The sequence below is a fragment of the Mustela lutreola genome, chromosome 7, assembly GCF_030435805.1.
Source record: "Mustela lutreola isolate mMusLut2 chromosome 7, mMusLut2.pri, whole genome shotgun sequence".
Taxonomy (NCBI): Eukaryota; Metazoa; Chordata; class Mammalia; order Carnivora; family Mustelidae; genus Mustela; species Mustela lutreola.
Genome location: NC_081296.1, coordinates 70683580 through 70697960, shown reverse-complemented (window position 1 = coordinate 70697960; position 14381 = coordinate 70683580). Strand labels below are relative to the sequence as shown.

The window sequence follows — 14381 nt, the reverse complement described above, 5'->3', positions numbered from 1 at the left end:
TCTGCTCCTCACGGGAGCCTGCTTTCCCCTCCCCCTCTGCCTGCCTCTCTGCCTACTTGTGATCTCTCTCTGTCAAATAAATAAAATCTTTGGGGGGAAAATGATCTTTAAAAAATAGATAATATAAAGTGTTGGTGAGTATGCAGAAAAATTGGTATTCTGATATAGTGCTGGTAGGACTGTAAAATGGTGCAGCAGCTTTGGGAAACAGTCTGTCAGTTCCTCAAAATGTTAAATATAGAGTTACCATATTGATGAAGTTCTAGAACCTAGGTGAGGTTCAGTGGGCTGAGGTCCGGAGCCAATGACCAAGAAAGTATTCTTGAGACATCTTTGGTGCAAAATGGTGGTTTATTAAAGCACGGGGACAGGACCCGTGGGCAGGAAGAGCTGCTGCCCTGGGTTGTGAGGGATGGCAGGCTACGTACCCTGTGGTTGGGGGAAGGTGAGGGAAAGAGAGGTTTCAACGGAGCTTTCATATGCTAAAGAGGGCCTACAACGTGCCGGGGATACCGGAGGCCTTGCGGCTTGATCAGTGTTGTCTTTTGGTAAGCCAGTAAGATCAAGATAATTGAGGGCTGCCTGGGTGGCTCAGTGGGTTAAAGCCTCTGCCTTTGGCTCAAGTTATGATCCCAGGGTCCTGGGATTGAGCCTCGAATAGGGCTCTCTGCTCAGCAGGGAGCCTGCTTCCTTCCCTCTCTCTGCCTGCCTCTCTGCCTACTTGTGATCTCTGTCAAATAAATAAAAAAATCTTAAAAAAAAAAAAAAAAAAAGATCGAGATAGTTGGGAGATTCCTGTCTTGCAGGATTGTGATCTCTGCAAGTTAACTATTTGTTTCTTGTTTATGGCGGTCAGGGGTGCCTGAGGTGGAGAGGGGGTGCAAGGTGCCAGCTTTTGCTTTGTCCTCAGTCAGCTCCTTCATCAATATGACCCAGCAACTCCACTCTTAGGTGTATACCCAAGAGAATTGAAAACATCTGTCCAATCTGAAAACTTGTACGTGAATGTTGATAACAATATTAATAGCAAAAAAGTGGAAACAACCCAAATGCCCATTAATGAATGGGTAAACAAAATGTTGTGTATCAATACAATGGAATTTTATTCAGCAGTAAAAAAGAATAAAGTACAGATACTTGCTATAATATGGATGATCTTTGAAAACATCGTATTAGGTAGTAGAATCCAATCACGAAAGACCATAAACTGTATGATTCCATTAATATGAAATGTCAAGAACAGGCAAATCCATAGCAACGGAACGATGAGTTGTTCCTTAGGCCTGGGATATTGAGGAGAAATAGGAAGTGACTGCTAATGGGTACAGAGCTTCTTTTTGGAGAATGAAAATGTTCTAAAATTGAGGTGATGTTTGCACAACTCTGAATATACTAAAGCCCACTGAATTGTATTGTTTAAATAGATGAATTGGTTTGTGAATTACATCTCAATAAAGCTTTTACCAAGACAAAGCACATAAGCTGCCATAGAAATGTTACACAATGTGACATAATCTGAATTCAGACATAGGCCCTAGAACCTGGTGGGGAAGCGTGGGATCCTACAGGAAAATGGAGAGGAGGGCACTTTCACGAAGGCATAGTGCCTAGGGCTCCACTGGAAGCGCCAAGCTACTTACGGAAGCAGTTCTTTTAGACACCCCCAGACACCTGCTTTTTGGCCAGAGCACCGCCCTCCAGTATTTGTCTTCTTTGACAGTCCTACTCCTTCTTCGCGCTGTGCCCAGAGAAACAGAACCTTCAGGTCGAGGCTGAGCTACCCCCAAAAAGCAGCACCCGCCTCGGACGCCATCAGTGACTGCGCTGTTTTGTCCTGATCAGCCCAGTCCTGCCCAGAGAACTCTCCAGCGAGAATGCGCTGGAAGCGTGCGTTCCCGCGGCGCTCCACTTCCTGACCTCTCAGCTGCTTCCTCGTAGGATCTGGACAGAGCCTCAGCGAGCCAAACCCAGTTGCCTGGCCACATTGGGCCGGAAGAAGGATAGATTTGCCACAGGGCCAGGGAGAGCCTGCGGATAGAGAGAAGCGGAGGGAGGGGACGGCATGGGACAAGACCTCACCGTGAACTCGCTCAGGCTGGCGGCAGCGCTCAACGGAAAATAGCCAAAGTCATGAAGCGAGGGGGTCTCAGTGCAAGTTATCGACGGGACCGCGGAAAGCACTGGGGGGTTCCCTCCTTTTAACCCAGCTATTTTAGTTTCTCAACTGACCAATCAAAAAACCCGAGTCCGTGGTGACTTGTCACCAGTCTCTGCGCGGAAAGCCATGTTCTAGGTTAGAAAAGGGGAGTTTCCCGTCCTTTGTTTCCTCTTTCTGCAGGCTTCTGCTTTCTGAGAAAGAGGAGGCACCGGTTTGTTTATTCTTTCCCCTGATTATTAGCTCAGCAACTCTCTACTCTCTAGAAAAGTGGTTCTCATTCAATTGGGGCAGTATGCCTTTCTAAAAGCTTTGGAAATTAACACGGCTATTTTTAGTTGCTCCAACTGGCATAGGGGCTGAGGGTCAGGGGCCCCGGCTTCTCCCCACCACACACACATATTCATTCATTCTCTCTTTCTCTCTCAATGTATGGAAACCTGCTTATAATCTGGTCTTTACAATCACATGTAAAAATATGTTTTATTTTTCAATTATTTTATTTCTTGAATATGTATTAACTATTTTTTTTTTAAGATTTTATTTATCTGTTTGACAGACAAAGATCACAAGTAGGCAGAGAGACAGGCAGAGAGAAAGAGGGGAAGGAGGCTCTCTGCTGAGCAAAGAGCCCGATGTGGGGCTCAATCCTAGGACCCTGGGATCATGACCTGAGCTGAAGGCAGAGGCTTTAACCCACTGAGCCACCCAGGAACCCCTGTATTAACTATTTAGTATGCCAGGACTGTTACCAAAGTAGGCCCACTCCTCCATGACTTATGGACAGAAACTACACCAAATGGAGTTGCCTCAGGGGCAACTTTATTTGTACAGACAGGGAGATCATGGGGAATCATTTTCACAGCTGCTATCCCAGAGCAAAGGAAAGCAGGCTCCTTTTATTAACATTTGGGATATTCAGAAGGGGATTTTAACATTACAATGAGGTTGCCTTAACTGCCACACTTTCTGAATCATCTAGGCAGGCACCTTCCTCAAATATTTCTTTTTATGTTCCAGCAGTTTGTTAGTTTGTTTCTAAAAGGTAAGATTGATAGCTAGACAGAAGCTTCTAAAATCTAGTTCCTACAAGGTAGGCTGGCTAAGCAGAATCCTCTACTTGAGATTTTCTGAGATCAGGGGTCAGGCAGGTAATAGGACCATATAACTGAATTCTCCAGGAATACAACTATCAGACAACTAAAAGGAAGATGTGTTTTTGGTTTGTTTTTTGTATTTGGAATTTTTTCCTAGAGATATTCACTGTTTAGGAGGAGCACACCACAGCCAGCAATACTATATCTGATTCTGAACCATCAATATAGTGCCACTGTGTCTTCAGTGGTCATGGCTTACAGAGATCCTAGGCCAGTTGCAAGCATCTGGTACTCCTTCCATGAGCCTCTGAAGCCAGGCCAGAGCATTCACGTACTAAATTGCTTAGCCTTCACAATCAAATTAGTAAAGGGGTACCATTAAAGAATTGTAATAAGGATGTGTTGGAGAAAATGGGGTGGGAGGGTTGGATTTGATTGGAGCTAAAACTTCTGATCTACAGTGGAGTCCTAGGGCCTGTGTCCATCTCAGTCTGTCAAGCCTGAGCTTGAGAACTGACTCCCCGCCCTAAAAATCTAGCAGAGAAGGCTCCCATATACATGTGACCCACTTACTGTGCCATCACCAGGTGGTGGCAGAAAACTTCATTTTACAGGTAAGAAAACTGAGGCTGGGAAAAATTAAGAGGTTTGAAAGAGGATGAACTGTGACAGAGGCAGGACCAGAAGCTCCTGAGAATGCAGTTTGTATATTCTCTAATCAAGATCATTCCCAGAGGGGCGCCTGGGTGGCTCAGTGGCTCAGGTCATGATCTCAGTGTCCTGGGATCAAGCCCCGCATCGCATCATCGGGCTCTCTGCTCAGCAGGGAGCCTGCTTCCCTTCCTCTCTCTCTCTCTGCCTACTTGTGATCTCTCTCTCTCTGTCAAATAAATAAATAAAATCTTTAAAAAAAAAAAAAAAAGATCATTCCCAGAAATCCTGAGGATACCAGAAGAGAGCAGGCTTCCCTTTGGGGAACTGTCCAGAATGAGTGAGGACTTTTACCTAAAGTCGTTCATGAAAAGGAGTTGGAAGCATGGATTGTTTTTTTCCACCAGTTAAGTGCTTAAAAGTTTTCCCTTTTATCCCTTTGCTGTGGTTTAGGTCATTTTTTTTTTTATAATCATATATTTTTATCCCCAGGGGTACAGGTCTGTGAATCGCCAGGTTTACACACTTCACAGCACTCACCAAAGCACATACCCTCCCCAATGTCCATAATCCCACCCCCCTTCTCCCAACCCCCCTCCCCCCAGCAACCCTCAGTTTGTTTTGTGAGATTAAGAGTCACTTATGGTTTGTCTCCCTCCCAATCCCATCTTGTTTAGGTCATTTTTACTTGATCTAGGAAGTTATGAAAATAAATAACGCTGCAAGTAAAAGCAGTTGCCCGGAGCTGTACATTTTACAGAGCTCTTCTTACCATCTCCTTCTCAGAATAACGCTTGAACAGTGTCTGGCATGGTGTAGATGCTTCATATTTATTGAAAAAATGATTAAGTGAATAAACTGTGTGGAATTAGGATTCAAACTTAGGTCTGAGCTCAGTGGCATCTACGCTTTAATGCTAGCCCCTAGAAATTTAGAACTTTTAATGGAAGTTAGGGACTGCATGTGTTGTGGGCCCTGCAGAGGAAATTAACAGGAAACTCTCAGTAGCACACTGATGCCCCACCCAGACTCTGTGAGTCCATATCCAGCTTTTTCATATTTTGCTGCTAACAACTAGCACCTGCACATTACCCCCCTGCCCTGCAGGTTACCCTAAGGCACTGGAGTGAGCTGGTAGTACCTGGGAATTTCATGTTCATCCCACAACACACTCTGCAACATATAGCCAAAAACAAGCCGATATGAGGTGCCAAAGCCCAGCTCCTTTGCTCCAGGGCAGAACTAACTTTGAGGGGTATTCCTGTAGAGCTCCCCTGGGACCAGGCTGAGTGTGTGACTTCTGAAATCACCCCTTCACTTGGCTTCTTCCCATTCCCTCTCCTTCTCCCCCCCCACCCCCAAGCCCTTATTGGTTTCTCCTTGAATACCTGTTTTTTATAAGTCATATACATCCAGATTCTGGCATTGGGGACTGCTTCTGCAGGAGCTCAACCTAACAGGCTCCCTGAGTCTTCAGATGATGAAAATGACATGCATGTTTCTAGACAGTCAGGATGCCTAGAAAACCCCTTCAAATAGTACTATGGCCTTGTGTGGCAGCAAGAGTGCTCTCTGTTTTTTCTAATGAAGACAGTAAAAAGAGGAAGTGGCCCATGGGGGTTGGGAAGCCTTACATACATTACCACGGTCTTCAGTTAGGCCTGTGTGCTATAAAGACAGAAATGTCTTCTTTGTGTCAGAGACTTTTTAATCATATGTAAGTGCTTGATACATGACTAAATTTTTTTTTCCCATTTCTATTTACCAGGTTTTCTTTTCCCCCTAAGGTTTACCTTCTTTCTTTTGCTCTCCAAAGTATCAGAAAATTTTTTTTAGGATTTTATTTATTTATTTATTTATTTGACAGACAGAGAGATCACAAGTAGGCAGAGAGGCAGGCAGACAGAGAGAGGAGAAGCAGGCTTCCCACTGAGCAGAGAGCCCAACTCGGGGCTCGATCCCAGGACCCTGAGATCATGACCTGAGCCCAAGGCAGAGGCTTTAACCCACTGGGCCACCCAGGTGCCCCCAGAATTGTTTTTAATGCATGAATTTTCCAATCAAACTGCTCAGATATCTAGGACCCAGTTAGTTAGTCTTTGGCTAGTCTTTGATTTTTTTCTAAAAGGCTAGAGTCCAAGGAGACAATTTCCCCATAAAGCTGGGCTGGTGTGCCAGCTCAGAGGTGTGTATCAGCTGCTGTCTAGGTTTGCCTGTAAACTGTGTCCTCTCTGTGTCCCAGAACAGGGATACCAGTAAAAACGGGGACCCACTGTGGCCCTCATTCAGGAATGAGTTCAAATATTTCAAAAGAATGACCACATACTCCTCAGTAGAAGGTAAACAGAATTTGGTGATTATGGTTAAGAAGACATGGGTCTCTATTCCCGAGAAGAATCTACTTTTTTTTTTTTAAAAAAGATTTTATTTATTTATTTGAGAGAGAGAGAGAGATCACAAGTAGGCAGAGAGGCAGGCAGAGAGAGAGGGGTGGGGGAAACAGGCTCCCTGCTGAGCAGAGAGCCTGATGCGGGGCTCAATTCCAGGACCCTGGGATCATGACCTGAGCTGAAGGCAGAGGCTTAACCCACTGAGCCACCTAGGTGCCCCGAGAAGAATCTACTTTTTAAAAGACATTTAATTTGATTAAATTTAATTAATTTGATTAATTTAGTGCTCAGAGACCTCAAGGAACATCCATAAGAAACTCATTTTCTTGCTGAAAGTCTGGATGATGTCTTAAAATTTTTTGAGCAACCAGAATTAGCAAATAAAGTGGACATGATTAGGATAGTTGGGAGGCAGTTCTGTTTATAAGGAAGCCGTGAACAAGCCAGGCCATCTTAGACTATTTGTGACAAGGATTATGCAGAATTTGAAAGTGATACTTTTTTTCCAGAAATTGATTTGGAGAAATAAAAACTTCTCCCAGGTGTTCTTTCTAATGTCCAGAAGGAAGAAGGAATTAAATACAAATTTGAAGTATATGAGAAGAACGATGAATGTGAAGGTATTCTCTGATTTATTTCAAATTGTTTCCCCTCCCCTCCAAACAATTGTATATTTTAATATTAGAAAAAAAGAGTTTTGTTGACTTTAGTTCAATGGTTAATTATTTCTAAGCAATGAGTATTTATTACTTAATCCTAATTAGACTATAGTAAAGATCAATCTTATTTAGACCATATCAGATACCATTTGAGAAACATTTTTGCTGTAACAGAATGATGCCCACCAAGGGCCAGCACGTGCCTAGGATAATATATCTACCAAGAGCCAAAGTGAGAAAGTCCCCTGATAGCATGAGTTGAAACCAGAACCTATAGAGATAGGACAAGAGAGATTTGTTCAAAGGTCAAAAATGGATTATAAACAGAAGAGTTAGAACTCAGATACTAAAAGAAAATTAGATAAAAGTAGGGATTATGAATTTTTTTATGCCATATCACACTTCTGAAAAGAAGTTCTGTTCGTTCAGACAGGAAATCAGTAAGTTGAGAACTCCGGTATATTCCATAGGGATAGTAAAGAGGTCAGTAGGACACTACCTTTGTGAAGGTTAAAAGAGAAGGTTGAGACCTCTAAAAACTGTTTCTGATCTTCAGTGAAATTCCATGGGATGTTCCAATGACAGCAGATGAATAGGCTGTTCTTTACAAAAAAGAAGAATCTAGTAACAAGCATATGGCTAAAGTTAGAAGTTGAAAAGGCAATGAACTAAAAATAGATAATGCTAGAAACCAAAATTATGAAGTTGGAAACTAAACTAAATTTCACTGAATTAAAAAATGAAAATTAAAAAGAAAAAAAAGCCTAGACTACAGGGAAAGATAACGCTATGTTTGCCCCTAAAACCTTCATGGCCATATCACAGACAAAATATTTATTTTATTAAGGAAAGACCTTGAATTTTTCCTCAAGAACTTAGGGTATAAAATAAAGTAAAAAAACAAAGCAAAGCAATTAGATTAGATTGGCTGTAGCTTAATTGTTTGTCTTCTCTGTGGAAGCCTGGTTACCTGTTTATGATTAGGTGTTCTTAAATTTAATTTTCTCAGATTTGAGTGCATTGACTCTGGCTTCGGTTTCTGTTTACTTGCATATACCACCAAAGCATTAGAACCTCAGTCTCACGGCCTTTTGCTTTATTATTTCAGCAAGTGTATTGTTCTCATGTACAGTGATATTTTTCAAGTAATTAGTCACTGTGAATTATATTACATTGAATGTTATTATTCTATGCCAAAGTTAAAATGAATGTAATGCTGGAAAATTGGGGGAGGAAATCGTGTATTTTAAACTGAATCCTTAAAATAAAATGTACATAAAATGTTAAAAATAATAATAATAAAGTAAAAAGCAACAGCTCAAAGATATTGGGAGAGTGGTTGTACACAAACACTAGAAAAGACAACATTTGCCAGTGCCTGTATTGTTTCCATGTATACCATGTTTTCATTAGGAAAAAAAAAAATGTTTTTCTAATGTTTTCATTAGAGTGAAAAAAAAGTGAGATGTAACAATTATTATTTAATAAAATTTTTAAATAAACATAATAATAATACCAGTGACCATTTCTTATATTTTATTTCTTCTGACATATAATCAAAATATAATCTGAAAAACTGGACATTAAACAAAATAATACTTTCCAAAGCCATGTTCTTGGGAATATGTACACTCAGTGCAATGCTGCTTGCCAGACTGCCTGCCTGTCTTCCTTTCTCCCTTCCCCAGCTCCCCCCAACCCCCACCTCCTTCTCTTTCTTTTCTCCCTCCCTTCCTCTCTCTTTTCCTTTCCATCCCTTCCTTCCTTCCTCCTCTTTCCTTCATTTCTTCTTTCCCTTCTTCATTCTGGTATAATTAACATACAGTGTTGTATTAGTTTCAGGTGTACAGTATAGGTGATTCAGCAACTCTCAGTGCTCATCAAGATATGTGTACTCTTAATCCCCTTCGCCTATTGTACTCCTCTTCCCCCCTACCTCCCCTCCGGTAACCACTGGTTTTTTCTCTATGGTTAAGAGTCTGTTTTTGTCGTTGTTGATGTTTGGTTTGTCTTTTTTTTTTCTTTGTTCATTTGTTTTGTTTCTTAAATTCCACATATGAGTGAAATCATATTTTTTTTTCCCTCTGGCTGACTTTGTTCCGTTAGTTAGCATTATACCCTCTAGATCCATCATGTAATTCAAATGGAAAGATTTCATTCTGTTTTATGGCTAGGTAGTATTCTATTATATATGTGTGTATACATACACACATACACACACACACACACACACACACACACACGACATCTTCTTTATCTATTCATCCATTATGAATACTTGGGCTACTTCCATAATTTGGCTACTGTAAATAATGCTGCAGTAAACATGGGGGTGCATGTATTCCTCTGAATTAGTGTTTTTGTATTCTTTGGAAATACCCAGTGGTGAATTAATGCATCATATGATAATTCTATCTTTAACTCCATAGTGTTTTCCGCAGGAGTTGCGTCAGTTTGTGTTCCCACCAAAAATGAACAAGTGTTCTTTTTCTCCATATCCTCTCCAACACCATTGTTTCTTGTGTGTGTGGTTTTTTTTTTTTTTTTTTTTAGATTTTATTTATTTATTCGACACAGGGAGAGATCACAAGTAGACAGAGAGGCAGGCAGAGAGAGAGAAGGAAGCAGGCTCCCTGCCAAGCAGAGAGCCTGATGTGGGGCTCGATCCCAGGACCCTGAGATCATGACCTGAGCTGAAAGCAGAGGCTTAACCCACTGAGCCACCCAGGTGCCCCTCTTGTGTTTTTTATTTTAGCCATTCTGTCAGGTGTAAGGTGATATCTCATTGTGGCATTTCCCTGAGGACAAGTGATGTTGATCATCTTTTCATGTATCTGTTGGCCATCTATATGTCTTCTTTGGAGAAATGTCTGTTCATGTCTTCTGCCCATTTTAATCAGATTATTTGTTTTTGAGTGTGTTGAGTTTTATAGTTCTTTACTTATTTTGGATCTAATCCTTTACCATATGTATGATTTGCAAATATCTTCTCCCATTCAATAGGCTGTCTTTTAGTTTTGTTGGTTGTTTCCTTTGCTGTGCAGAAGCTTTTTATTTTTATATAGTCCTAATAGTTTATTTTTGCTTCTGTTTCCCTTGCCTCAGGAGAAGTATCTAGAAAGATGTTATGGCTGATGTCAGAGAAATTACTGCCTGTGTTCCCTTCTAGGATTTTTATGGTTTAAGGTCTCACATTTAGGTCCTTAATCCATTTTGAGTTTATTTTTGTGTATGGTGTCAGAAAGTGGTCCAGTTGCATTCTTTTCATGTAGCTGTCCAATTTTGCCAACACTGTTTGTTAAAGAGACTCTTTTTCCCATTCCATATTCTTGCCTTCTTTGTTGTAGATTAATTTACCATATAATCATGGGTTTATTTCGGGGCTCTTTATTCAGTTCCATTGAAATATGTTCCTATTTTTGTGCCAGTACTGTACTATTTTGATTACTATAGATATACTACAAAGCTATAGTATATTTTGAAATCTAGGACTGTGATTTTATTCTTCTTTCTCCAGATTGCTTTGGCTATTCAGAGTCTTTTGTGGCTCCATACAAATTTTAGGACTGTTCATTCTAGTTCTATGAAAAATGCTGTTGACATTTTGATGGGGAATTGCATAAATTAGTAGATTGCTTTAGATAGTGTAGACATTGTAACAATATTTGCTTTCCCAATCCGTGAGCAGAGACTATCCTTCCATGTATTTGTGTCATCTTCAGTTTCAACAGTGACCATTTAAAAAACATATAACAGGGGCACCTGGGTGACTCAGTCAGTTAAGCGGCTACCTTCCACTCAGGTCATGATCCCAGTGTCCTGGGATGGTGCCCTATGGGCTCCCTGCTAAGCAGGAACCTGCTTCTCCCTCTCCCTCTGCCTGCTGCCTCCCCACTTGTGCTCTCTCTCTCTGTCAAATAAATAAATAAAATATTTTAAATTAATTTTAAATTAAATTAAAATTTAATTTAAAATTAATTAATTAACTAGTTAATTAAAAAGCAGTGCATGGCTGGTTCACTTGGTGGAGCATGAAACTCTTGATCTCAGGGTAGTGGGTTGGAGCCCCATGCTGGGTGTAGAGATTACTTAAAAGTAAAATCTTTTAAAAATTTAAAATAAAATACAAATAAAACAAAAAATGAAAATATCTTGAAAAGCTAACCATGCCAGATTGAACACTGATGAGTGATCATCTCTGGCTGGGGAGGCAAACAAGGTATTTTTTTCTTTCTGCCTATGTAACTACCTTATTTTTTAAAAGAATGAACTATACCCAAAAATAAAAGATGTAAAAATTCAAATCATATAGAAGTATGCAGAGTAATTTACTTATTTATTTATTTTATGATTTTTTATTTTTTATAAACATATATTTTTATTCCCAGGGGTACAGGTCTGTGAATCACCAGGTTTACACACTTCACAGCACTCACCAAAGCACATACCCTCCCCAATGTCCATAATCCCACCCCCTTCTCCCAACCCCCCACCCCCCAGCAACCCTCAGTTTGTTTTGTGAGATTAAGAGTCACTTATGGTTTGTCTCCCTCCCTATCCCATCTTGTTTCATTTATTCTTCTCCTACCCACTTAAGCCCCCATGTTGCATCACCACTTCCTCATATCAGGGAGATCATATGATAGTTGTTTTTCTTTGCTTGACTTATTTCGCTAAGCATGATACGCTCTAGTTCCATCCATGTTGTCGCAAATGGCAAGAATTCATTTCTTTTGATGGCTGCATAGTATTCCATTGTGTATATATACCACATCTTCTTGATCCATTCATCTGTTGATGGACATCTAGGTTCTTTCCATAGTTTGGCTATTGTGGACATTGCTGCTATAAACATTCGGGGGCACGTGCCCCTTTGGATCACTATGTTTGTATCTTTAGGGTAAATACCCAATAGTGCAATTGCTGGGTCATAGGGCAGTTCTATTTTCAACATTTTGAGGAACCTCCATGCTGTTTTCCAGAGTGGCTGCACCAGCTTGCATTCCCACCAACAGTGTAGGAGGGTTCCCCTTTCTCCGCATCCTCGCCAGCATCTGTCATTTCCTGACTTGTTGATTTTAGCCATTCTGACTGGTGTGAGGTGATATCTCGTTGTGGTTTTGATTTGTATTTCCCTGATGCCGAGTGATATGGAGCACTTTTTCATGTGTCTGTTGGCCATCTGGATGTCTTCTTTGCAGAAATGTCAGAGTAATTTATTTTTTAAAATGTCTATGTTCAAGGGGCAGCTGGGTGGCACAGTCAGTTGAGCAACTATTTATTGGTTTTGGCTCGGGTGGTGGGATCTCAGGGTTATAAGATGGGTTGGGCTCCATGACCTGCTCAGCACAGACTCTGCTTAAGACTTTCTCTTCCTCTCCCACTGCTCCTTTACCCCCTGTTTGTGTGCTCACTCTCTCTCTCTCATAAATAAATAAATCTTCAAAAAAAAAAAAAGAGTCTACTTTTGATTGTTCTGGATTTCTGGGGAAGATAGCCAAGTAGGAGGACCCTAAACTCACCTCGTCCCACAGACACAACTATAGGTAACACTAACATCAGTGTAAATAACTGCAGAAATGACCTGGAGACTGGCAAAACAAACACCACAACTAAATGTAGAGGAGAGTCCGCATGGAAGAGGGTAGGAAGGGCAGAGATGAGATAGGGAGTTGAATCCCTTGTGTCTGGTTGCTGAAGGAAGAGAGCTATGGGTGTGGTAAGGATAGAGAAACAGACTATCACACCTGGGAGCCTGCACTGGGAAGAGGAATCCCTACAACATTTGGCTGTGAAAACCAGAGGGGCTTAGCTGAATTTCCTGAGTTTTTTGTTTTTGTTTTTAAGATTTTATTTATTTATTTGACAGAGAGATCACAGGTAAGGGGGGAGTAGGCTCCCTGCTGAGCAGAGAGCCCCAGTGCAGGGTTTGATCCCCTCCTCATTCCCAGGACCCTGAGATCACGACCTGAACCGAAGGCAGACGCTTAACCCACTGAGCCACCCAGGCGCCCAAATTTTATGAGTTCTTATACCCACAGGACTTAAAGCCTGGAAAATTACAAATCAGCAGTTTCAGAGCTGGGAGAGTGATAGGAAACTGAGTCCCTGCCCTTAAAGAGACAGCACAAAAAACAGCTCATGGAGATTTGGCTAAGATTTGGCTAAGAAGCAGGAATTGGAAAAATGCCTGGGGGATATGGGAGGGAGAATTATTCACCAATTTCAGAGTTCAGTTAAGGACTTGATTTCAATTAAGTTCAATTAAGATATACCACATCTTATTTATCCAAAGGAGCTGGCAGACCTCATTCCCCACCCCCCACATACACATACTCCCCCCAGCATAAACACAGAGCCATGTACAGAAACCAGCACAGCACTGACATTCACTACCTAACTGCTTAAACCACATGCTGTGCCCTCCAGCTAGGCTTGACCCAATCCCAGCACTGCAAGTCCCTTCCCCTAGAAGACTAGTGCAAACCTTGCCAACATTGCATATCTGGACTACACACTTGGCGGAGCCTCAGTCCTGGCAGTGACATGGCAGTCACTTCCCATGGAGGACATGCGCACCTTGTTAAAACTGCCTGCCCTAGCCAGCCCCATCTTGCTGACAGCTGTGCATCCCCCATGGAAAAGGACCAGCGCACACAACTTGTATGCTCTCTAGCCCCTGCCTGCTGCATGTGCTTTGTGGTCTCTGTGGCAGCTGCTCATCCCCTGTGGAAAAGGATTGGCACCACCTTGTTAAAAGTGCACACCCTGCCCACTACTTTCAAGGGCAAAGACTTTTCTACCAAACAGAAACAGATTCAGAGAGTTAGACAAAATGAGACAGGAATATGTCTCAAATGAAAGAACAGGACAAAATTACAGCAAGGGACCTAAGCAAAATCGAAATGAGTAACATGCCTGACAGAGAATTTAAAATAATGATCATAAAGGTACTCACTGGACTTGAGAAAAGAGTGGAGGACCCTTAACAAAGAGATTAAAAAAGAACCAGTCAGAGATAAAGAACACAATAATTGAAATTAAAAATACATTAGATGGAACAAATAACAGGTTAGAAGAAGCAGAAGAACATATCAGCAATCTGGAGGACTGAGTAATGGAAAGTAAGTAAGCTGAGCAGGTGAGAGAAAAAAGTTATGTGAAATTAGGATAGAGTTGGGGAACTCAGTCAAGTGTAATAACATATGCATTATAGAGATCCCAGAAGAAGAAGAAGAGAGAAAAGGGATTAGAAAATGTGAAGAAATAATAGCTGAACCCCCCCCTCCCAATTTGGGAAAGAAAACAGAAATTCAGATCCAGGAGGCACAGAGATCTCCCAGCAGTCAACCCCAGCAGGTCCACACAAGACACATAGTAATTAAAATAGTAAAAAGCAGTGATAAAGAAGGAATGTTAAAATCAGGAG

General features: G+C 41.3%; 1 pseudogene; it reads left to right on the top strand.

Annotated features, from left to right (window-relative positions):
• The first annotated feature begins 479 nt into the window (after window positions 1-479).
• Window positions 480-6924, top strand: LOC131837175 (dihydrofolate reductase-like; annotated as a pseudogene).
• Window positions 6925-14381: the final 7457 nt, after the last annotated feature.